This window comes from Pleurodeles waltl, chromosome 2_1 (genome assembly GCF_031143425.1).
Source record: "Pleurodeles waltl isolate 20211129_DDA chromosome 2_1, aPleWal1.hap1.20221129, whole genome shotgun sequence".
NCBI lineage: Eukaryota > Metazoa > Chordata > Amphibia > Caudata > Salamandridae > Pleurodeles > Pleurodeles waltl.
The window spans coordinates 256,136,739-256,163,075 of NC_090438.1; positions in this window are offsets into that span (position 1 = coordinate 256,136,739).

The following is a 26,337-nucleotide window of genomic DNA, read 5'->3' on the forward strand; positions in this document are numbered from 1 at the left end:
CCTAGGATTAAGAAAAATTAAAGAAATTAATTTTCCCAGTATCCCCACACCAGTCAAATTCACCAACTGGCTAACATTCCTAAAGGTCACAGAGGAATAACAAAATTCTTGGGTTTGGAATGCTATCTTTAATTCCATACTTTTAAGTCCTGGTGGGTGGTTATTGTGGCCCTTGGACACCAATGGATGTCAGGTACATTTTGTTAATTAGCCAACCAGAACTTTGCTATGTCTCGGGTCAACACTGGTGGTATAGTTACTACATACAGTGTGGGAAAACTGTGCCATCAATGGTTGCAAACTAACACCTTAGCAGCCGTTAAGGAACATCTTAACTTGCAGGATTTCTTGTTGGGTCCATGAAAGCAACTCTCTAAAGATTCCTGTATGCCCTATTCAATGAGATCTGGAAGCTTTCTCAAATGAAAGTGGCTGCACGTTTAAGGTAGATAGATAAGGAAAATAAGGAAAACTTTTAAGCTTTTGATAATGGAAAAAATAAGCTGTCCAACAGAATATACACACTTATTAATATTGTGTCTATTACAATGTATATAATTCAGAATGACATGTCCCTTTTAGACCATGGACAAAGTCAGCTGCATTCCGTCATGCAGTTGGGTTGGACATTGCAGATAATGAAAAATGGCCGCATCTCTTGGAAACACATAGAACGTAGTGACTTGTTTGCTGCTTTAAATTTATCCAGGGAGCAACATATATTGGCTAAAAAGGAATCAAGTTGCACCATGCATAACATAGAAATGTTAGAAAAAGCAGACTTTTACTGTAGCAGAGACACCGTCAACAATATGGCTCGTACATGGGATTATGAATCTACCAGTTTCCACCTTTTGTGTCACAAAATGTTTGAACCATTTTGCTACGGGCAGATATGAGTGACTAGGAAATAGCTACATACACAAAGAGTGGGAGTTGCCCTTTTCATTCAAATGTCTGAACAGTGAAACAGAGGTCTTTCTGAGCTAAAGCGAATGTGAGACTACTGTTAGTCATTCAGTGATCTGCAAGCAGGTATCACTTCACGGTTTCTGCAATGTGGAGGTCATGAACTTGGTATGCTTTCTGAAGGGTACTCTCGTCCCTTTGATTCGTCCAGCATTTCATATACTTTTGAATGGAAGTAATGTGGGCCTGAGCAATCAGAGTTACTGCGGAATGAGACCAAGAATTGCCTATGCAATTTCATTCTCTCAAATTGCAACTTGTTGTGGATGTGTTTTATTCCTCCTTACCTAAGATATGAGTAGCAGAAATCTGGCCTCACATTGATACTACTGATAAATGTTGTCAATCTGAGCATACAAAAGGCTTTACTGTTCCAAAAACAAGTGGTGTTGACATCGGCCAAGGAGACATATGTTTCTAAATAGCGAAATCATCTTCTGAGATACAATCCTTATTAAATACCAACTTCCCCAAGCACTTTGGAGAGCTGGGCTGCAAAATGTTCAACGCCTTGAGTACTGCAGGGATTGTACCCTTCTTTAAGGCTGTTTTGGGTCTGGATTTGTTTTCACCTTCCCGACCGTCTATAGAGTCATTCCTTCAGCTATTCATTCATTCTTTTCAAGTGTGTTTGGCGAATTTCCTGTAACTTTGGCACTGATTGGTGAAATACTGCTGCTGCTATTTCTAATACACAGTGGTTGTACTTTCTCAGCTAAGTGGACTGATGGAGCTACCACCAGCCAAGCTGTGTTGTGATTGCATGATACAGTTCTTTGTGCTCCATTGCTGGAAGAATTAGAGCATGATGGGTCATTGTCATTCCAACCAGTCCTGTGATGCATGCAGCCAGTATTTCATTGCACCTGGTACCTCTTTGAGTGTCTACCTTTGGTGTGTCATGGTATTCATCCAATGCTCCTCTGGATTAATAACTGCTGATGCTCCTGTCGTAGTTTGGACTCTTGCTTTGAGCAAGACTGCTGGTCTCAGGATGACAGTACTTTCGTTCGTAGGTGACTAGGTCTCTTCCTACAACTATTTGTAACTGTTGTCCAAACCTTACCGGCTTACTAGCAGTACCTCACCGAAAACACAATAGTAAAAGGTGATTTGTAGCAGTCGCTTACGCATGGACTCAAAATACAATATCTCAGGGTTGTCGTGGTTAAACGGAAATTACCCTTTTCTCACAGATTTATAATGTCTCATACAAACAAAGGCAATAACACAGATGCAGTAAAGTTATAATAGTTTTTATCAACATAACTGCAATTTGTGATAAGTTGAATGAACTGCAATGATTAGGATAATGAATATACCAAGCAACAGTATAGTAAAGAGGAGAGTCATTGTTATAAAGACCCCCACCATTATGCAATATAAGATAAAAATATATATATATGTAAAAGATGGAATAAGCCCTAATACCCTAAGGAGAGTAGGTCTAACCTTCTACCTAAAAAGAAAGAGCTGGGTTCGTTAAACCTAATCTGCCAAAACCGTGTCCATGAGAGGAGCCCCCAACCCTCGTTACCTTGGAATGAGGTCTCTATCTCAGACTCCGCAGGGACACGAAGACTGGATCAGTGTCAAGATGACTGCAGCATCGGTATCAGCGGTCGGAATCCCTCTGATTATCTGTCTAAAAGTGTGTTGTATTTATACAGATCTACAAGGTCCCCTGACATAAGTGTTATTCATAACAATAGATAACAGGCATGCTTGGGACGGCAATTGATATCAACAATCCCTCGAAAGTATAGAGAGGGAAAATCCCTAAGTGTGAATGCCTACTGTATGTTTGTCTTTGGTGCTTGATCTTGACGCCTTGGCGCAGTGACACTGATAATAGAACCCATAACAAGTGGCCTAACTATAAACAAGGCCGCCATTTTAAAGGAAATAAATAATTAAATGGACTAAGCCAGAGCAAGCTAAGTAGGTTAAAAGTCACTGGGTGACGGGGGCACGAGTTTACAAGCCTACGGCTAAGCTAACTCCTGTTAACCCGTTAAAATAAACTAGGATTCACTACACCCTCCCCATTGCCGTAACAGGTATGATGAAGGAAAAGAAAACCCAATCGCTAAAAAGCTGCTACTGAACTAAAAAAGCCAAAAAACTTAATAAATGCTATGTTATAAAATTCGTTTTTTATAAAACATTTCAGAGATTTTAATATCAACCATGACAAGTCTAGCAAACTTTTAGTATAATTGCTTCTTTTATTAGAATCGGGAACTGGCAAGCTAATTCATCAAATTATGTGCTATATGCAGGATCTTGAAGAATGTCATCGAAGTCACCATTCAAGGATCTCAAAAATGAGTCAACATCGTCTGAAGTGAAATTGAGAGTTGGGCGGACAAACGGATCCACAGAGCAGAAGTGAGCCAAATTCATCGGTGCATCGACACTCGCTGCAGCGTCCTCATCCATGTTAGTTTGTATAACAGAAGGCTCATAGGTGGCCTCGCGGAGCAACCTCAGTCTCAAGGGGCATGACCGTATATGAACCCTCATCGGGGACATCAGCAGTTCGTGGTCCACAGGAGATGTCGGTGCAACAGCAAGACAGACCATAGGCAGATGTTCAAAGAGACACCATATGCAGCGGAACACCGGTTGTACACACCATAGTAGAGGCCGGAATGACAATGACCAGTCAAACTCTAGTTCCACCAGCAAAGGTGTACCGAAGATCCGAACCATGCGTTCACGGCACAGCGGGGTTGACGGGAGTGGCTCCATTGCTCTGTGTAGCTGGAAAGAAACAACCACCGCGAATCAGAAAATATAGCAGTAGTAGTCCGCCAATTCGAGCCAAAATAATTGGAAAGCCACCAAACACACTGGAAAAGAGTGAATGGATGGCTGATGGGATGACTCCGAAGACAGTCTGGAAGATGGACACGAAACCAGACCCGACAGCCTTAAAGAAATGAACAATCCCAGTGGTGCTTGAAGCATTGAATATTCTCGATACCAACTCTCCAAAGTGTAAGGGGAAATCGGTATTTAAAAGGGATTGTATCTCGGCTGATGATCTCGCAACTTGGAGAGCATACATCTCTTTTGCGGATGTCAAGGCGACCTGTTTTTGAAACAATAGCGCCTTCAGTCTAGTCAACTTGTCATAGTTCACATTAATAGTATCAATGTGGGGCCATATTTCAGATACTTGTATCTCTCGTGTGGGGGGAAACAAAACATGGCCACAACACGTAACGACCTTCGTGACTGAGATTGTGTAGGCAATTCCAGGTCGCAAGCCGCAACAGCTGTCATCGCTCAGAAGAACATAACTCCCATTAGAAAGAACATGAAACACTGAACGAATCAAGGGGACGGGAGTACCCTTCAGAAAACAGGCCAAATTTGCGACCCCCGCATTGCAAAGACCGTGAAGAGACACCTGTTTGCATATCATGGAATGACGAACATTAGTCTCACATTCACTTCCGCTAAGAAAGACCTCTTGTTCGCCGTTCAGACATCAATACTCAAAGGGCAACTCCCACTCTTCCTTAATAAAGCTATCTCCTATCTGCTCATATCGTCCCACTGCAAGATGTTTCAGGCAGCTCGAGAAACGAAACGTTGAAAACAGTAAATTAATAATGCCGTGTAAGAGCCAGATAGTTGAAGGACTCTCTGCTACCGTGAAGGGCAACTTATCTAATTTTTCTACTTGAAGCAAGGTGAAACGAGCCTCTCTTTTAGCCATTGTCACTTGTTCCCCGTAAAAATTAAAAGCAGCGAATATTTCACTCCCATTAAGGTATTTCCATGGAATGTGGCCACTTTTCAGCGTCTGCAATGCCCAACTCAGCTGCATGATGGAACGCAGCTGTGTTTGCCCATGATATAACCGAGACAAATCAGTCTGAGTGATATCAATAGCAGATGACACTATATTTGACAGGGAATAAATCCTGTTGGAAAGCGTGTTCATGCCATTGTCGACAACAGCCAATGTATTTTCCAAATTCTCTTTATCAAGTTGTCGTAAACGTGCAGCAGCCTCAATTTGAGAAAGTTTCAAAATTTCATTATACATGGCATATAAAAACCGTTTCGAGCGTTGCTTTCTAGGACCTAATAGGAAATCCTGTAGGTCTATACTGTCAGAAAGAGTATTCAGGTGTTGTTTCACCGCTGTTAAGGTGTTCGTTTGTACCCATTGTTGGCACAGCTTGCCCACACTGTAAGTTGTAATTATACCAGCATGCTGACCTGACAAAAAGCGAGGGTCTGGTCTATGAATGGAAAAACCCCCTGAAGAGTTCTAAAAACGCCTTTGACACTCATCAGTATCGGTGGGCCATACCAACCATCCCCCGGGACTGGAAAGTGAAGAATTGTAGTCACCACCCTTAACCAATGCATCTAGCCTATCCTCAGAAACATTTAGAAAGTGTTGCCAATCTTTAAATTTTGTCGGTGTAGGGATACTGGGCGTGTTTAGATCCTTTATTTTAGCTAATCCTAGACATGATGTCTGCTCAACAGTGTCATTTAAAAAAATAATTTGCACAGGAATTAAGCAAGCTCGAAACAAAGCCTCCCTACCCTGTATCTGCCAATCCTGCGTCCCCCATACAGTCTTCAAATCAATAGTGTTTTTCCAATATTCATAACCCTCAATTGAAAGTCGGGAAACAAAGGGATCTGAATAAATCAGTTTGGTATCTGTTAGCAACAGTTTTCTAATGTATGTCTTAGGTAATTTAAAATAATATGATTCAGCTTTCGTTGTATTATGCCCAGAAAAGTATGTGAATTTGTCTCTGTAATACTGTGGACTCCCCGCCCTTGGTGTTGAACAATGTTCCCATTGTGTGTAGTTAAAAAGAGGCCTATATCTAGTTGCACGGTGCAGGTAGTGATGTCCCCAATTATTATAGCAGAACATTTCACCATAATTCATTGTAAAATCATATACATCTTCACTTCCAAAAGCGGAGTAGTCCTTCATTTCATTTAGCATGGAATCCACTGTTTGGACATCCCAATCATCAGAGACAACATTAGGTGTAATAACATCAGACATAGAAATTTTGAACACTTATGGTATTTGAATTATCTCAGTGGGCCCGTATATATCGAACGGAACTTTGTCCCAAATAATCCCATCAGAAATTGTAATAGCTGTAATATTGACAGGGGACAAATCACGTCGGACCTTATGTGATGAATGATGCGGTGTTAAAATTACATCAACAGGCTCCACTGAGGAGCGATCAGCAATATAGTGACCATTAATTAGTAAAAAGAAAACAGTCACAAAACCAATCCAAAAAAACAATGCAATAAATGTCAAACAGAACCAGAGATAGTTCCATGGATATATCAAATAGTTCTTTTTAAGCCATTGATAGAACTTGCTACCTCTGGAAAGTTTGTCAGTCTCAGTTGAGGATGTATCAGAAGAAAAATCATCAATGTCCACAAAATAGCCAGATGAAGTCCCCGCAAACATAGGACTCATCGAATTCCCATCCACTGGTCTTGGAGGTTCATGATAGATGACGTTACCAGTCGTGGAAGTGTTCGTGTAAAATACAGCCAAATCCTGTATCGGTGTGTTCTCTGAAGTTGTTACAGGAACCAACAAAAGTTCATTTGCTGCCCTCCCCTTGGTCGAGGAAGTGTCTGGAACAGCAGCTGACATAGTTGTATAGTCTGTAGTAGCAATGGTCATCCTACTATGTAGAGGGACGTCCTGTTGGGTAGTGAGATGGGATCGGGAACTACCCAAGGGACCTCCTGGTCTACTGTGAAGAATCGGCCACATGGTGTAATTTGATGTCATCAATGGAGATGAATCTGTTTGATTTGGATCCAGACAATGGCGGAAGGATGACAGTCCTGGTGCCTTTTATCCCCAAGACCGGTACAGGTGCTCTGTATGCAGGACCAAACTCTTTCCTCACAGCGATCTTCTCACGAACCAGATCCCCAACTTTAGGAAACCAGCCAGTCGAAGTTTTCGCCAAATCCCTTATTCCCAAGGTGGCAGCTCTTGCAGATGATTTATCATCACGGAATTGTTGAAGCTCCTGTAAAACAGCGAGACGTTCTTTTATGTCAAATGGTGTTTCTGCTGCCACCATACCAGGGGCATCAAGATCGGGATCATACATAGTTGTCCCAAAGAGAACCTCATATGGAGACTTGCCCCTCAAGGACCATCTTGGCAGATTATTCAGTGCTCTCTGGACCCCATATAGGTGATGCAACCAACTACGGCCTGAACCTAATACTCGAGCTGTTAAGGACTGCTTTAGATCACGATTCCGCCTCTCCACGACCGAATTTCCCTCGGGGTGGTATGGTGAGGAGTAATGGAGTTCAACACCCATCGTCCTCATGGTGTCCCTGAAAGCCTTAGAGGCAAATGCAGGGCCCTGGTCCGAATGGAATGCTGCAACCGCATATGTACCGATAAAGATCAGCAAATCTTTTATAACAGTCCGGGCGTCAGCCGACCGCTGTGGCCATACCCACAGGAATCTAGAACAGGAATCTACAGCCACTAAAATGTATTTGTATGCACCATCAGGTTGCAAAGGACCACAATGGTCCAGGTACACACAATGGAGTGGTTTGTCCGACACTAAGAGAGACGTCTGCGGAGGGCGTCTGATAGTTGAGCCCTTAATCTGCTGACAAACGTCACAGCAAAGGACATACTGTTTAGTCCGTCTGCATAGACCAGGCCACCAGTACCGTTGTTGTAGAATGGTGATAGTGGCCTGTATACCAGCATGTGCAGAAGCGACACCCTCATGTGCAGCCGTAATTAATTCCAATCTCTGATCTTCATTTGGGATCACTCGATCACCAACATCTGGAATGGTTGCAAAAGCAACATTCTGTGCACTGATATGATATGTATAGTTCGTAGGGTATCCTTTCGGAAGGTGCTTGTCTGCAGCCGAGGCTTTAACGGCAAGCAGTATTTCATTATCCAACTTCGTCCGAGAACGAGTCACTGCAGCCACAGAAGCCGTAGCTACTGAAGCTTTGGCTGCTTCATCAGCCAATGTATTTCCGGTAACATGTATTCCTACACGTTGGTGCCCCAATGTATGAACTACATGGACACATGGCAGCTTATCCTTAAGATCAGCCACCCTTCCCCACAATATTTTGTGTTTAATGGTGTTCCCTTTAGAATCTCTAAACCCGTTCAGTATCCAATGATTGAGGTATTCATTGTATGACTGGACGCAGTAATACAAATCACAGACGATCAAAGTCTGCGTTCCTGGCTCTGAATGTTCGAGCGCTAGAAGAAGAGCCTTACGCTCGGCCAACTGGGCTGTGCAGTCCCCTAAGGTCTGAGTGTATGTGTTATGAGGATGAAAAACTCCGTCTTCCATTACCCCGCACACAGCTGCGCAAGCTGCCGAGTATTGATGTTTAGCACCCACAGCCGGTTGTGCCGATCCGTCAGTGTAAATGATGGTATCATAACTGTCTATTGGCAATATGTGTAAGGGAGCGGGGTACTCCTGTTCATACTGGAGAAATTATTGTGTCTGAAGTCTGGGGTCAAACACATAATCAACATCAGTGGCGGTCAGAGATGTTGCCCATTGAATCCAGCGTGGATGCAATGCCTTAGCGTTAGGAACGCTCGCTTTAGTGACAGCCTCTAAGGCCGGAACCGGGGAGACAACAACAATGCGTTTCCCCTGGGCAAGCGGTCTCTCCTTTATGACGGCAATCTGAACTGCCGTCAGAATTTTTTCAGTAGGAGCAAAACGTTTTTCTGCATTGGAGTACAAATGTGATTTGTATGCTATTGGCACCGTGTCACCCTCATTAAAGGTGACATAGGTAAATCCTAGGGCACCAGCTATTATTCTGATGACCAAATTTGTTTTATTGTCCCGTGTGTACAAGTGTCTAGCTTCTAGCATGTCTCGTTGTATGTCCCTTAGGATGTGTGTGTGTTCAATTGTCCAGTGCCTGCCAGAATAATTGGGCTGAATTAAATTATATAGTGGCTTTACGCGTTCAGCATAATCTGGAATATATGTTCTGCCAAAATTAAAGAAACCCAGTAATGACTGCAATTTCTTAAGCGTGTTCGGAGGCTGTAGCTGAGCACACTTCTCCAGGAAGTGCGGGGCCAGGCTCTTCCCCTCATTTGATAGTTCATATCCTAGGAACAATACACTAAGAAATGCTATCTTGCTTTTCTTAAAATTAAATTTATATCCGAAGGTGGCAAATCCCAAAATGATCCGATCGACCCTGGCAAGATGAATGTCAAGGGTGTCATCAGTGAGATAGATATCATCCACATATGATAATGCCTCGGAATCAAGCTCCTGTAAGATGGATGTGACACGGGCCGAAAACAGTCCTGGGCTGTTTTTATAGCCTTGAGGTAAACGACAAAAGCGTTTCTGAGAACCATAGGAAAATGCACTTAGGTCTCTACTTTCAGGTGCTAAATTCTGGCAGAAAAAAACATTAGATATATCCAATGTAGTTTTGTATTTTTTACGCACTATATTATTTATTAGCGCTGTGCTGTGTGAATTTTGTATAGCATAAGTGCGTGCATGACTATTCAAGTGCCTATAATCAACCACTATTCTATATGAATGATCAGGTTTCGCAATGGGAAATAGCGGATTATTCATTGCCGATGTACAGGGCTCAATTACTCCCTGGTATTCAAGTTGTGACAGTATCTCCATCACTGGAGCTTTTGCTTCATGTTTAACAGGGTATTGTGGCTGCGGGTGTGGTGTAGACCGAACGGGAATAACATGGCAAGGAGAGTCCTTGTCCCATCCTACATGATTACGGTATAATGCAGGTGCCTGCGCTAAAGCCCATTCTGCAGCTAATGCTCGTTTGTCCGTCTCCGGAACAAGATCGCAGAAAGAAGGAAAAATGACATCTTCCCCATGTGGGAGCATGCGGACATTTTCAGGTGGCCAGTCTCTCTCGGCCAACAGGATATCACTAGTAAGTTCATCCCAGAATATTACACCAATAGTGCGTTCCACGTCTCCCTCTATCTGAATTCTTAAATCAAAAACCCGATCGGGTGGAAGTACGCGGCCATCTGCCGTTTCAACTGCGATCGTGACCTCTGCCGTGCTGTCCAACAGAGACACTGCCCACTTCTTGTTCCCCAACAGTGTTCTCAATACTACTGGCATTTTTAATGGTCAGTGCAGCCACTTTTTTCTTTTTAAATTGTGGCTTTTGTTGAGCAGTCTTTTCTTCTTTTTTAACAGTAGACTGTGGCGAGTCTTTCTTTTCTTTCACGTATTCCGGACGTCGATCTTGACGGCCCCCTCTCTCGCTACGTCTATCCGGTGCGTCCTGAAAGGAACGAGAAGGACGTGAATCAGTATATCTGTCTGAGTTCTAATGTTATCCCTATTCCTGAGATTATATCTCCTCTCGGAGTAATCCGGATGAGGAGAATCAGGTCTTTTAGTTCTCCTATCCTTGAAATCTTTTTGTTTTTCCCAGCGCTTCTTAGAGCCCTCTTGTGTTTGCTTCGTACCTTCCTTATGGGTGGTACTTGGTATGTCCAATTTTTTAGGTTTGGCTCCCAGCCCATCCCGTCCTATACTAGTATAGGTATCAGAGATTATTTTCGGTAGCTGTCTCTCTTGTTCCTGGTGTGGAGTTTCCCGGAGACGCTGGCGTATCGCCAGTGCTACTGCTTCCCCTTTAATATTACTCAATATTATCGAGGAGACGGCGTCAAAATTACGCATCAATTTCATCCCCAGATCTAGGGCTGGTGCAGCCCCATGCTCATTTTGTATTTGTTTCAATACTTCCTGCAAATTGGCCAGTGTAGGGGTACCATGCGTGGTAGTATAAATGGCAGCGAAGACTGTACCCCAAGTGGCACATTCATCAACCGAGGGAACCATCCCGAATGGCAAGCACATAGTGAGCAATCTATGTTTCTCCTGTGGCCCCGTATGGTGGAACACAGCTTCCAGCTGATTTGTTTTCTGAGTAATCCAGAACGGTATTCTTTCTCGATCCGAGGGCATTTTACCCATAATGGTATGCACCGTTTGTGGATTAATCCCAGCAGCCAATTGATAACCACCAGCTACTGGCGGTGCTGGACTCGCTGGTGCAGTGTTCAATGTTCGCATTACGAACTGGACTAAACGTCTATATAATGCCACTAATTCATTATATAATATCCTTAAATCTACAAGCGGCATAGTCTGTATGCCTGGATGAGGTGTATATGTGGCAAACATGGGCCACGTCGGCCCTTCATTACTTAAAGGACCTAGCCTCACCCGCCGCAGTATATGTGGTAGGGCGCCTTCAAACCAGTTTTGATGCTCCTGATATGTGAGCGATATTTCATGATACTGGTATGCTTCGTACCTTACGGGTACGTCCGCAATGTCATAAGTGTGAAATGTGTGCGTTCTTTGGTCAGCCTCAGGAAAGGTGACCCAACAGTAGAATGTTTCCGTTTGGTATGCTTCTGTTGCTTCTATAATCAAAGTAACTTCCCCACCCTCTTCTGTAAGGCCATGCACTAATAAATGTTGTGTAAGTGCATGTCTAGCATTTGCAGGAATTTCTATGGTATTAGCCATAGTTGTTTAGAGAAACGGAACACCAAAACAGGGGAAGTTTTTCCTTTTGTGAGTTCGAGCTCCAACAACCTACAGCCTAAGCAGGTGTTACCTGTTTGGCTGAGGAGGATTCTCCCAAAGACCACGGACGTCTCCGTATAATGGTACTGAGGGTACCTGTTGTCTGTGAGACAGTGATAGTCAGGGTATCCGTAAATTAGTGCCTAAACACCATCGTTGGTGGCGCCATGTCGTAGTTTGGACTCTTGCTTTGAGCAAGACTGCTGGTCTCAGGATGACAGTACTTTCGTTCGTAGGTGACTAGGTCTCTTCCTACAACTATTTGTAACTGTTGTCCAAACCTTACCGGCTTACTAGCAGTACCTCACCGAAAACACAATAGTAAAAGGTGATTTGTAGCAGTCGCTTACGCATGGACTCAAAATACAATATCTCAGGGTTGTCGTGGTTAAACGGAAATTACCCTTTTCTCACAGATTTATAATGTCTCATACAAACAAAGGCAATAACACAGATGCAGTAAAGTTATAATAGTTTTTATTCAACATAACTGCAATTTGTGATAAGTTGCATGAACTGCAATGATTAGGATAATGAATATACCAAGCAACAGTATAGTGAAGAGGAGAGTCATTGTTATAAAGACCCCCACCATTATGCAATATAAGATAAAAATATATATATATGTAAAAGATGGAATAAGCCCTAATACCCTAAGGAGAGTAGGTCTAACCTTCTACCTAAAAAGGAAGAGCTGGGTTCGTTAAACCTAATCTGCCAAAACCGTGTCCATGAGAGGAGCCCCCAACCCTCGTTACCTTGGAATGAGGTCTCTATCTCAGACTCCGCAGGGACACGAAGACTGGATCAGTGTCAAGATGACTGCAGCATCGGTATCAGCGATGGTGGCGATGCCCTCTGGTCGGAATCCCTCTGATTATCTGTCTAAAAGTGTGTTGTATTTATACAGATCTACAAGGTCCCCTGACATAAGTGTTATTCATAACAATAGATAACAGGCATGCTTGGGACGGCAATTAATATCAACAATCCCTCGAAAGTATAGAGAGGGAAAATCCCTAAGTGTGAATGCCTACTGTATGTTTGTCTTTGGTGCTTGATCTTGACGCCTTGGCGCAGTGACACTGATAATAGAACCCATAACAAGTGGCCTAACTATAAACAAGGCCGCCATTTTAAAGGAAATAAATAATTAAATGGACTAAGCCAGAGCAAGCTAAGTAGGTTAAAAGTCACTGGGTGACGGGGGCATGAGTTTACAAGCCGAAGGCTAAGCTAACTCCTGTTAACCCGTTAAAATAAACTAGGATTCACCACACCCTCCCCATTGCCGTAACAGGTATGATGAAGGAAAAGAAAACCCAATCGCTAAAAAGCTGCTACTGAACTAAAAAAGCCAAAAAACTTAATAAATGCTATGTTATAAAATTCGTTTTTTATAAAACATTTCAGAGATTTTAATATCAACCATGACAAGTCTAGCAAACTTTTAGTATAATTGCTTCTTTTATTAGAATCGGGAACTGGCAAGCTAATTCATCAAATTATGTGCTATATGCAGGATCTTGAAGAATGTCATCGAAGTCACCATTCAAGGATCTCAAAAATGAGTCAACATCGTCTGAAGTGAAATTGAGAGTTGGGCGGACAAACGGATCCACAGAGCAGAAGTGAGCCAAATTCATCGGTGCATCGACACTCGCTGCAGCGTCCTCATCCATGTTAGTTTGTATAACAGAAGGCTCATAGGTGGCCTCGCGGAGCAACCTCAGTCTCAAGGGGCATGACCGTGTATGAACCCTCATCGGGGACATCAGCAGTTCGTGGTCCACAGGAGATGTCGGTGCAACAGCAAGACAGACCATAGGCAGATGTTCAAAGAGACACCATATGCAGCGGAACACCGGTTGTACACACCATAGTAGAGGCCGGAATGACAATGACCAGTCAAACTCTAGTTCCACCAGCAAAGGTGTACCGAAGATCCGAACCATGCGTTCACGGCACAGCGGGGTTGACGGGAGTGGCTCCATTGCTCTGTGTAGCTGGAAAGAAACAACCACCGCGAATCAGAAAATATAGCAGTAGTAGTCCGCCAATTCGAGCCAAAATAATTGGAAAGCCACCAAACACACTGGAAAAGAGTGAATGGATGGCTGATGGGATGACTCCGAAGACAGTCTGGAAGATGGACACGAAACCAGACCCGACAGCCTTAAAGAAATGAACAATCCCAGTGGTGCTTGAAGCATTGAATATTCTCGATACCAACTCTCCAAAGTGTAAGGGGAAATCGGTATTTAAAAGGGATTGTATCTCGGCTGATGATCTCGCAACTTGGAGAGCATACGTCTCTTTTGCGGATGTCAAGGCGACCTGTTTTTGAAACAATAGCGCCTTCAGTCTAGTCAACTTGTCATAGTTCACATTAATAGTATCAATGTGGGGCCATATTTCAGATACTTGTATCTCTCGTGTGGGGGGAAACAAAACATGGCCACAACACGTAACGACCTTCGTGACTGAGATTGTGTAGGCAATTCCAGGTCGCAAGCCGCAACAGCTGTCATCGCTCAGAAGAACATAACTCCCATTAGAAAGAACATGAAACACTGAACGAATCAAGGGGACGGGAGTACCCTTCAGAAAACAGGCCAAATTTGCGACCCCCGCATTGCAAAGACCGTGAAGAGACACCTGTTTGCATATCATGGAATGACGAACATTAGTCTCACATTCACTTCCGCTAAGAAAGACCTCTTGTTCGCCGTTCAGACATCAATACTCAAAGGGCAACTCCCACTCTTCCTTAATAAAGCTATCTCCTATCCGCTCATATCGTCCCACTGCAAGATGTTTCAGGCAGCTCGAGAAACGAAACGTCGAAAACGGTAAATTAATAATGCCGTGTAAGAGCCAGATAGTTGAAGGACTCTCTGCTACCGTGAAGGGCAACTTATCTAATTTTTCTACTTGAAGCAAGGTGAAACGAGCCTCTCTTTTAGCCATTGTCACTTGTTCCCCGTAAAAATTAAAAGCAGCGAATATTTCACTCCCATTAAGGTATTTCCATGGAATGTGGCCACTTTTCAGCGTCTGCAATGCCCAACTCAGCTGCATGATGGAACGCAGCTGTGTTTGCCCATGATATAACCGAGACAAATCAGTCTGAGTGATATCAATAGCAGATGACACTATATTTGACAGGGAATAAATCCTGTTGGAAAGCGTGTTCATGCCATTGTCGACAACAGCCAATGTATTTTCCAAATTCTCTTTATCAAGTTGTCGTAAACGTGCAGCAGCCTCAATTTGAGAAAGTTTCCTAATTTCATTATACATGGCATATAAAAACCGTTTCGAGCGTTGCTTTCTAGGACCTAATAGGAAATCCTGTAGGTCTATACTGTCAGAAAGAGTATTCAGGTGTTGTTTCACCGCCGTTAAGGTGTTCGTTTGTACCCATTGTTGGCACAGCTTGCCCACACTGTAAGTTGTAATTATACCAGCATGCTGACCTGACAAAAAGCGAGGGTCTGGTCTATGAATGGAAAAACCCCCTGAAGAGTTCAAAAAACGCCTTTGATACTCATCAGTATCGGTGGGCCATACCAACCATCCCCCGGGACTGGAAAGTGAAGAATTGTAGTCACCACCCTTAACCAATGCATCTAGCCTATCCTCAGAAACATTTAGAAAGTGTTGCCAATCTTTAAATTTTGTCGGTGTAGGGATACTGGGCGTGTTTAGATCCTTTATTTTAGCTAATCCTAGACATGATGTCTGCTCAACAGTGTCATTTAAAAAAATAATTTGCACAGGAATTAAGCAAGCTCGAAACAAAGCCTCCCTACCCTGTATCTGCCAATCCTGCGTCCCCCATACAGTCTTCAAATCAATAGTGTTTTTCCAATATTCATAACCCTCAATTGAAAGTCGGGAAACAAAGGGATCTGAATAAATCAGTTTGGTATCTGTTAGCAACAGTTTTCTAATGTATGTCTTAGGTAATTTAAAATAATATGATTCAGCTTTCGTTGTATTATGCCCAGAAAAGTATGTGAATTTGTCTCTGTAATACTGTGGACTCCCCGCCCTTGGTGTTGAACAATGTTCCCATTGTGTGTAGTTAAAAAGAGGCCTATATCTAGTTGCACGGTGCAGGTAGTGATGTCCCCAATTATTATAGCAGAACATTTCACCATAATTCATTGTAAAATCATATACATCTTCACTTCCAAAAGCGGAGTAGTCCTTCATTTCATTTAGCATGGAATCCACTGTTTGGACATCCCAATCATCAGAGACAACATTAGGTGTAATAACATCAGACATAGAAATTTTGAACACTTATGGTATTTGAATTATCTCAGTGGGCCCGTATATATCGAACGGAACTTTGTCCCAAATAATCCCATCAGAAATTGTAATAGCTGTAATATTGACAGGGGACAAATCACGTCGGACCTTATGTGATGAATGATGCGGTGTTAAAATTACATCAACAGGCTCCACTGAGGAGCGATCAGCAATATAGTGACCATTAATTAGTAAAAAGAAAACAGTCACAAAACCAATCCAAAATAACAATGCAATAAATGTCAAACAGAACCAGAGATAGTTCCATGGATATATCAAATAGTTCTTTTTAAGCCATTGATAGAACTTGCTACCTCTGGAAAGTTTGTCAGTCTCAGTTGAGGATGTATCAGAAGAAAAATCATCAATGTTCACAAAATAGCCAGATGAAGTCTCCGCAAACATAGGACTCATCGAATTCCCATCCACTGGTCTTGGAGGTTCATGATAGATGACGTTACCAGTCGTGGAAGTGTTCGTGTAAAATACAGCCAAATCCTGTATCGGTGTGTTCTCTGAAGTTGTTACAGGAACCAACAAAAGTTCATTTGCTGCCCTCCCCTTGGTCGAGGAAGTGTCTGGAACAGCAGCTGACATAGTTGTATAGTCTGTAGTAGCGATGGTCATCCTACTATGTAGAGGGATGTCCTGTTGGGTAGTGAGATGGGATCGGGAACTACCCAAGGGACCTCCTGGTCTACTGTGAAGAATCGGCCACATGGTGTAATTTGATGTCATCAATGGAGATGAATCTGTTTGATTTGGATCCAGACAATGGCGGAAGGATGACAGTCCTGGTGCCTTTTATCCCCAAGACCGGTACAGGTGCTCTGTATGCAGGACCAAACTCTTTCCTCACAGCGATCTTCTCACGAACCAGATCCCCAACGTTAGGAAACCAGCCAGTCGAAGTTTTCGCCAAATCCCTTATTCCCAAGGTGGCAGCTCTTGCAGATGATTTATCATCACGGAATTGTTGAAGCTCCTGTAAAACAGCGAGACGTTCTTTTATGTCAAATGGTGTTTATGCTGCCACCATACCAGGGGCATCAAGATCGGGATCATACATAGTTGTCCCAAAGAGAACCTCATATGGAGACTTGCCCCTCAAGACCATCTTGGCAGATTATTCAGTGCTCTCTGGACCCCATATAGGTGATGCAACCAACTACGGCCTGAACCTAATACTCGAGCTGTTAAGGACTGCTTTAGATCACGATTCCGCCTCTCCACGACCGAATTTCCCTCGGGATGGTATGGTGAGAAGTAATGGAGTTCAACACCCATCGTCCTCATGGTGTCCCTGAAAGCCTTAGAGGCAAATGCAGGGCCCTGGTCCGAATGGAATGCTGCAACCGCATATGTACCGATAAAGATCAGCAAATCTTTTATAACAGTCCGGGCGTCAGCCGACCGCTGTGGCCATACCCACAGGAATCTAGAACAGGAATCTACAGCCACTAAAATGTATTTGTATGCACCATCAGGTTGCAAAGGACCACAATGGTCCAGGTACACACAATGGAGTGGTTTGTCCGACACTAAGAGAGACGTCTGCGGAGGGCGTCTGATAGTTGAGCCCTTAATCTGCTGACAAACTTCACAGCAAAGGACATACTGTTTAGTCCGTCTGCATAGACCAGGCCACCAGTACCGTTGTTGTAGAATGGTGATAGTGGCCTGTATACCAGCATGTGCAGAAGCGACACCCTCATGTGCAGCCGTAATTAATTCCAATCTCTGATCTTCATTTGGGATCACTCGATCACCAACATCTGGAATGGTTGCAAAAGCAACATTCTGTGCACTGATATGATATGTATAGTTCGTAGGGTATCCTTTCGGAAGGTGCTTGTCTGCAGCCGAGGCTTTAACGGCAAGCAGTATTTCATTATCCAACTTCGTCCGAGAACGAGTCACTGCAGCCACAGAAGCCGTAGCTACTGAAGCTTTGGCTGCTTCATCAGCCAATGTATTTCCGGTAACATGTATTCCTACACGTTGGTGCCCCAATGTATGAACTACATGGACACATGGCAGCTTATCCTTAAGATCAGCCACCCTTCCCCACAATATTTTGTGTTTAATGGTGTTCCCTTTAGAATCTCTAAACCCGTTCAGTATCCAATGATTGAGGTATTCATTGTATGACTGGACGCAGTAATACAAATCACAGACGATCAAAGTCTGCGTTCCTGGCTCTGAATGTTCGAGCGCTAGAAGAAGAGCCTTACGCTCGGCCAACTGGGCTGTGCAGTCCCCTAAGGTCTGAGTGTACGTGTTATGAGGATGAAAAACTCCGTCTTCCATTACCCCGCACACAGCTGCGCAAGCTGCCGAGTATTGATGTTTAGCACCCACAGCCGGTTGTGCCGATCCGTCAGTGTAAATGATGGTATCATAACTGTCTATTGGCAATATGTGTAAGGGAGCGGGGTACTCCTGTTCATACTGGAGAAATTATTGTGTCTGAAGTCTGGGGTCAAACACATAATCAACATCAGTGGCGGTCAGAGATGTTGCCCATTGAATCCAGCGTGGATGCAATGCCTTAGCGTTAGGAACGCTCGCTTTAGTGACAGCCTCTAAGGCCGGAACCGGGGAGACAACAACAATGCGTTTCCCCTGGGCAAGCGGTCTCTCCTTTATGACGGCAATCTGAACTGCCGTCAGAATTTTTTCAGTAGGAGCAAAACGTTTTTCTGCATTGGAGTACAAATGTGATTTGTATGCTATTGGCACCGTGTCACCCTCATTAAAGGTGACATAGGTAAATCCTAGGGCACCAGCTATTATTCTGATGACCAAATTTGTTTTATTGTCCCGTGTGTACAAGTGTCTAGCTTCTAGCATGTCTCATTGTATGTCCCTTAGGATGTGTGTGTGTTCAATTGTCCAGTGCCTGCCAGAATAATTGGGCTGAATTAAATTATATAGTGGCTTTACGCGTTCAGCATAATCTGGAATATATGTTCTGCCAAAATTAAAGAAACCCAGTAATGACTGCAATTTCTTAAGCGTGTTCGGAGGCTGTAGCTGAGCACACTTCTCCAGGAAGTGCGGGGCCAGGCTCTTCCCCTCATTTGATAGTTCATATCCTAGGAACAATACACTAAGAAATGCTATCTTGCTTTTCTTAAAATTAAATTTATATCCGAAGGTGGCAAATCCCAAAATGATCCGATCGACCCTGGCAAGATGAATGTCAAGGGTGTCATCAGTGAGATAGATATCATCCACATATGATAATGCCTCGGAATCAAGCTCCTGTAAGATGGATGTGACACGGGCCGAAAACAGTCCTGGGCTGTTTTTATAGCCTTGAGGTAAACGACAAAAGCGTTTCTGAGAACCATAGGAAAATGCACTTAGGTCTCTACTTTCAGGTGCTAAATTCTGGCAGAAAAAACCATTAGATATATCCAATGTAGTTTTGTATTTTTTACGCACTATATTATTTATTAGCGCTGTGCTGTGTGAATTTTGTATAGCATAAGTGCGTGCATGACTATTCAAGTGCCTATAATCAACCACTATTCTATATGAATGATCAGGTTTCGCAATGGGAAATAGCGGATTATTCATTGCCGATGTACAGGGCTCAATTACTCCCTGGTATTCAAGTTGTGACAGTATCTCCGTCACTGGAGCTTTTGCTTCATGTTTAACAGGGTATTGTGGCTGCGGGTGTGGTGTAGACCGAACGGGAATAACATGGCAAGGAGAGTCCTTGTCCCATCATACATGATTACGGTATAATGCAGGTGCCTGCGCTAAAGCCCATTCAGCAGCTAATGCTCGTTTGTCCGTCTCCGGAACAAGATCGCAGAAAGAAGGCAAAATGACATCTTCCCCATGTGGGAGCATGCGGACATGTTCAGGTGGCCAGTCTCTCTCGGCCAACAGGATATCACTAGTAAGTTCATCCCAGAATATTACACCAATAGTGCGTTCCACGTCTCCCTCTATCTGAATTCTTAAATCAAAAACCCGATCGGGTGGAAGTACGCGGCCATCCGCCGTTTCAACTGCGATGTAATCGCTAGTTGCTGTCGCATCCAGATGATCTTTCAGATTCTGGCGACATATCGTGACCTCTGCCGCGCTGTCCAACAGAGACACTGCCCACTTCTTGTTCCCCAACAGTGTTCTCAATACTACTGGCATTTTTAATGGTCAGTGCAGCCACTTTTTTCTTTTTAAATTGTGGCTTTTGTTGAGCAGTCTTTTCTTCTTTTTTAACAGTAGACTGTGGCGAGTCTTTCTTTTCTTTCACGTATTCCGGACGTCGATCTTGACGGCCCCCTCTCTCGCTACGTCTATCCGGTGCGTCCTGAAAGGAACGAGAAGGACGTGAATCAGTATATCTGTCTGAGTTCTAATGTTATCCCTATTCCTGAGATTATATCTCCTCTCGGAGTAATCCGGATGAGGAGAATCAGGTCTTTTAGTTCTCCTATCCTTGAAATCTTTTTGTTTTTCCCAGCGCTTCTTAGAGCCCTCTTGTGTTTGCTTCGTACCTTCCTTATGGGTGGTACTTGGTATGTCCAATTTTTTAGGTTTGGCTCCCAGCCCATCCCGTCCTATACTAGTATAGGTATCAGAGATTATTTTCGGTAGCTGTCTCTCTTGTTCCTGGTGTGGAGTTTCCCGGAGACGCTGGCGTATCGCCAGTGCTACTGCTTCCCCTTTAATATTACTCAATATTATCGAGGAGACGGCGTCAAAATTACGCATCAATTTCATCCCCAGATCTAGGGCTGGTGCTGCCCCATGCTCATTTTGTATTTGTTTCAATACTTCCGGCAAATTGGCCAGTGTAGGGGTACCATGCGTGGTAGTATAAATGGCAGCGAAGACTGTACCCCAAGTGGCACATTCATCAACTGAGGGAACCATCCCGAATGGCAAGCACATAGTGAGCAATCTATGTTTCTCCTGTGGCCCCGTATGGGGGAACACAGCTTCCAGCTGATTTGTTTTCTGAGCAATCCAGAACGGTATTCTTTCTCGATCCGAGGGCATTTTACCCATAATGGTATGCACCGTTTGTGGATTAATCCCAGCAGCCAATTGATAACCACCAGCTACTGGCGGTGCTGGACTCGCTGGTGCAGTGTTCAATGTTCGCATTACGAACTGGACTAAACGTCTATATAATGCCACTAATTCATTATATAATATCCTTAAATCTACAAGCGGCATAGTCTGTATGCCTGGATGAGGTGTATATGTGGCAAACATGGGCCACGTCGGCCCTTCATTACTTAAAGGACCTAGCCTCACCCGCCGCAGTATATGTGGTAGGGTGCCTTCAAACCAGTTTTGATGCTCCTGATATGTGAGCGATATTTCATGATACTGGTATGCTTCGTACCTTACGGGTACGTCCGCAATGTCATAAGTGTGAAATGTGTGCGTTCTTTGGTCAGCCTCAGGAAAGGTGACCCAACAGTAGAATGTTTCCGTTTGGTATGCTTCTGTTGCTTCTATAATCAAAGTAACTTCCCCACCCTCTTCTGTAAGGCCATGCACTAATAAATGTTGTGTAAGTGCATGTCTAGCATTTGCAGGAATTTCTATGGTATTAGCCATAGTTGTTTAGAGAAACGGAACACCAAAACAGGGGAAGTTTTTCCTTTTGTGAGTTCGAGCTCGAACAACCTACAGCCTAAGCAGGTGTTACCTGTTTGGCTGAGGAGGATTCTCCCAAAGACCACGGACGTCTCCGTATAATGGTACTGAGGGTACCTGTTGTCTGTGAGACAGTGATAGTCAGGGTATCCGTAAATTAGTGCCTAAACACCATCGTTGGTGGCGCCATGTCGTAGTTTGGACTCTTGCTTTGAGCAAGACTGCTGGTCTCAGGATGACAGTACTTTCGTTCGTAGGTGACTAGGTCTCTTCCTACAACTATTTGTAACTGTTGTCCAAACCTTACCGGCTTACTAGCAGTACCTCACCGAAAACACAATAGTAAAAGGTGATTTGTAGCAGTCGCTTACGCATGGACTCAAAATACAATATCTCAGGGTTGTCGTGGTTAAACGGAAATTACCCTTTTCTCACAGATTTATAATGTCTCATACAAACAAAGGCAATAACACAGATGCAGTAAAGTTATAATAGTTTTTATTCAACATAACTGCAATTTGTGATAAGTTGCATGAACTGCAATGATTAGGATAATGAATATACCAAGCAACAGTATAGTAAAGAGGAGAGTCATTGTTATAAAGACCCCCACCATTATGCAATATAAGATAAAAATATATATATATGTAAAAGATGGAATAAGCCCTAATACCCTAAGGAGAGTAGGTCTAACCTTCTACCTAAAAAGGAAGAGCTGGGTTCGTTAAACCTAATCTGCCAAAACCGTGTCCATGAGAGGAGCCCCCAACCCTCGTTACCTTGGAATGAGGTCTCTATCTCAGACTCCGCAGGGACACGAAGACTGGATCAGTGTCAAGATGACTGCAGCATCGGTATCAGCGATGGTGGCGATGCCCTCTGGTCGGAATCCCTCTGATTATCTGTCTAAAAGTGTGTTGTATTTATACAGATCTACAAGGTCCCCTGACATAAGTGTTATTCATAACAATAGATAACAGGCATGCTTGGGACGGCAATTAATATCAACAATCCCTCGAAAGTATAGAGAGGGCAAATCCCTAAGTGTGAATGCCTACTGTATGTTTGTCTTTGGTGCTTGATCTTGACTCCTTGGCGCAGTGACACTGATAATAGAACCCATAACAAGTGGCCTAACTATAAACAAGGCCGCCATTTTAAAGGAAATAAATAATTAAATGGACTAAGCCAGAGCAAGCTAAGTAGGTTAAAAGTCATTGGGTGACGGGGGCACGAGTTTACAAGCCTACGGCTAAGCTAACTCCTGTTAACCCGTTAAAATAAACTAGGATTCACTACACTCCCAATGAGCGTTTACTCACGGTTGTGCCCAATGAGTCTAAGTTTGATTCTCAAGGCCACTTATGAGTCACCACTTGTGAACTACTTGGTTCTGATGACATCTGGCACTATGAATGGTGCTGCCTACATGGATGATCCTGAGCCTGCAGCATCTGCAAACTTCTGCTCCGTGGATCCATCTGCCAATACTGTGATTGATCTAACATCTGCTGAAGTGGAGTCCTTTCTGGACGCATTCCCATTTGATGATTTCAGAGACATTCTTCAAGACCATGATTATTGTTAAATGATTTGACCATTGGCCTTATTCAAAAATTTAAATATGACACCAAATTGCCTTATTAAGTGGCTCACATTTGGCGTGCTGTGCTTGTTGTGATTAACATTATGGGCTACATGTACATACGTTTTGTGAGTCGCATATTGGTCGCAGCGCTATTTGCGACTTTGCAAATGCTAAATGGTATGTTCCAGTGCCATTTCGGAGTCCCAAATAGCGATGCGACCAATTACCGACTCGCAAAATTTGCGACTTGAGATTGCGACTCGCAATTAAGAAATCTGCATCTACAAGGTAGTCGCAAATTGCAAATAGTCGTAAAAAGCCCATTTTTGCACACCCAGATTAGCACTGATTCCAAACAGGTGGTAACCAGAACCAAAGTATAAAAGCAGAACCAGAAGGCATCTGGGTTTCTCAAAATGGCTGCACTCTACGTGATTGCATGAAGGAGGAGAGTTCAGGCTGCCCAGCAGAGGAGGGAGAGGTAGAGACAGGAGAGGATATACAGAACCAGGCAGACCATATTTCAACAAACTGAGGAGGAAATATATGACAAATACAGACTGAGCAGTTATCTTAGAAATTATTGAACTGCTGAAACCTCATCTAGAACGCCAGACCTTGCGCAGCTGCTCCATCCCCACACATGCGCAAGTGCTCTGCTCACTGCACCTCTTGCCCTCAGGTAGCTACCGGGGGTGATTTCTGTTGCTGGTGGGGTGTCCAAAAGTGCCCTGTCACAATTCTTTAGACGGTTCTTAGATGCCGTACTCGCACACATGTCCAGATAAGTATACCTTCCCAGGAATGAGGAGGAAATACACAACACCAAATTGGACTTTTACAGAATTGGAGACTTTCCCCATGTAATAGGGTGTGTGGAAGGGACACATATACCCATTTGCCCACCTGCAAATCTGGACTATGTGTTCCGCAATAGAAAATGTACTCACTCACTCCACATCCAGGTGGTATGTGATGCCCATCATGTAATAACTGATATAGTGGCAAAATTTCCAGGGAGCACACATGATGCATACATATTCAGGCACAGTGAGATACAACAACGCCTAGAACATGGGGAGTTTGGTGAAGGTACTGTGTAGTACACACCAATGTCATAAATACATGTCACTGCATAACCATGTGAAGCCATGCTCATACCTGCTGGTTTGTTCCACGGGTGACAGTGCATATGCTCTGAGGCCATGGATACTCACACCATACCTAACACCTGCCAATCAGAATGAGAGGCGCTATAGCATTGGACATCGGCAAACCAGAACCGTCATTGAGAGGACCTTTGGCATGTTGAAGTCACGTTGTCGATGCCTGCACAAAAGTGGAGGTGCACTCCAGTATGCCCCAGAGACTGCACGCAAGATTGTAGTGACATGTGCCATCCTACACAACATAGCAACCAGAAGTGGGCTCCATCTCACTTTAGATGACACAGATTTGGAGGATGAGGAGCAAGAGCCACCACAACAACAGCCTGGGGATGGTAGCATCGCAAAGGAGGGCAGACGGAAACGGGACCACATTGCAACTCACTACTTTGGCAAGTATGTGGTAACCGTTACAGCACTCACAAATGTAAGACAAACATAGCCAGGTTGTGCAAAAAAAATTATCCCTTTAATGTCAGGAGTGTAATAATGAAGTGTTGACGTTTAGCCAGCAGTAAAAACGTGAAATGTAACAACGTCTGAAACATTTACATCATGTGCCTCAGGCAAATCCCAGATAAGCAAAATCACACCCTCCTGCGACTACGCCCACCATGGACCGATCCTGGTTGGTCCCGTGATGCTTGGGGGGCACTGCTACTCTGCAGGATGTGTGAATCTGAGGCAGAAACACTGCTCACGCTAGAGATGTCCTCATTATCCTGAGGGGTATCGCCAATGCCCCTTGCTGCCTGGGTGGTCTGTGTTAGGTCCACTGCATGACTGATGCGCCCTAGTCCCCTGTAGCGTAACAGTGAGCCTGGACAGGCAGGTAGTTGTGGTTGCGAGGCAGCCAATCGACTGACTGAGCCGGTCTAAACGGGCAGCAGTGTTGCGCTCTCTGCACCTTGCCTAGGCCCTATCCGCAACCATTTCCCTGCACAGGTCATTGATGGCTGTGGTGAGGTTTGCCATGTTGTTGTCCATGGTGGTGAATTGTGTGTCAACATTGGCAAATCCCTGTGAGAGGGTCTGTTGCAGTCTGTGCAGGTTTCTCTTCATCCACCGCATATGTTTATTTTGCAGGCGGTAACTGCTCAGTAGGGGTGCCTCTAGTCCTAAGAATTGTTCACCTGTGACATCCTCCTCATCTGCTGACTGTGTTTGACGTTGCCGTCTCCACCCAGACCCAGCTGTTCTATGTGGCCGACTCACACTCATCTGTGGCCCTGGTGTCAGGTTGCCTATCTCAGTGTCCACATCTGACTCCTCAGTGGTCTCATGTGCATGGTGGACAAGTGGTGTGGTCATGCACTCCCCTGCAGATACGCTGGCCACCTCGTCTGCTGGGATTGTGGCAGATTCATCTCCCTGCATACTAGGGTCATCGGTGGGTACTTGTGGGAGACCTGTGGGACACAGGGGATACACAGGGGATACACTGTCAGTGCCTCTCAGATGTGTGGTGTTTCAAAATAAATATTCCTCAAAAGTTGGACTACTGTACTACATTGCCCATAACGCATTGTTCTGTAGGTTGCAATATAGGCATGGAACAAATTTGAATGATGCATGCTTTTGTGTACTGTGGTTGTGTGCATGGTGCATTGAATGGTGTAAATAAGTGAGATTTGCTACTAACTTTTGGATTTTCCCAGTGCTGAACTGTCCAGGTCCCCAATTCCTACGACTGCCTCCGGCTCCAGTGTGGTCTCCACCATGCTCTCTATGGCTGTAAGAGCTGGTACTGTGGATGGTCCTCTACCAGTTCCGTGCGCCTCCCTCATCCGCTCTGCCACCCTTTCTTTGCTCTAGGACCTGAGGTCGTACCACCTTTTGCAGACCTCATCAATGGTGCGATGGCTGACTCCAATTGCATTGATCATCCTCTGAATGTCCCGCCAGATCTTCTTCTTCTGTGTGTCAGGGACACTCATTGCTGCTCGGCCAAACAGGACCTCATGGTGCAGGCAGCACT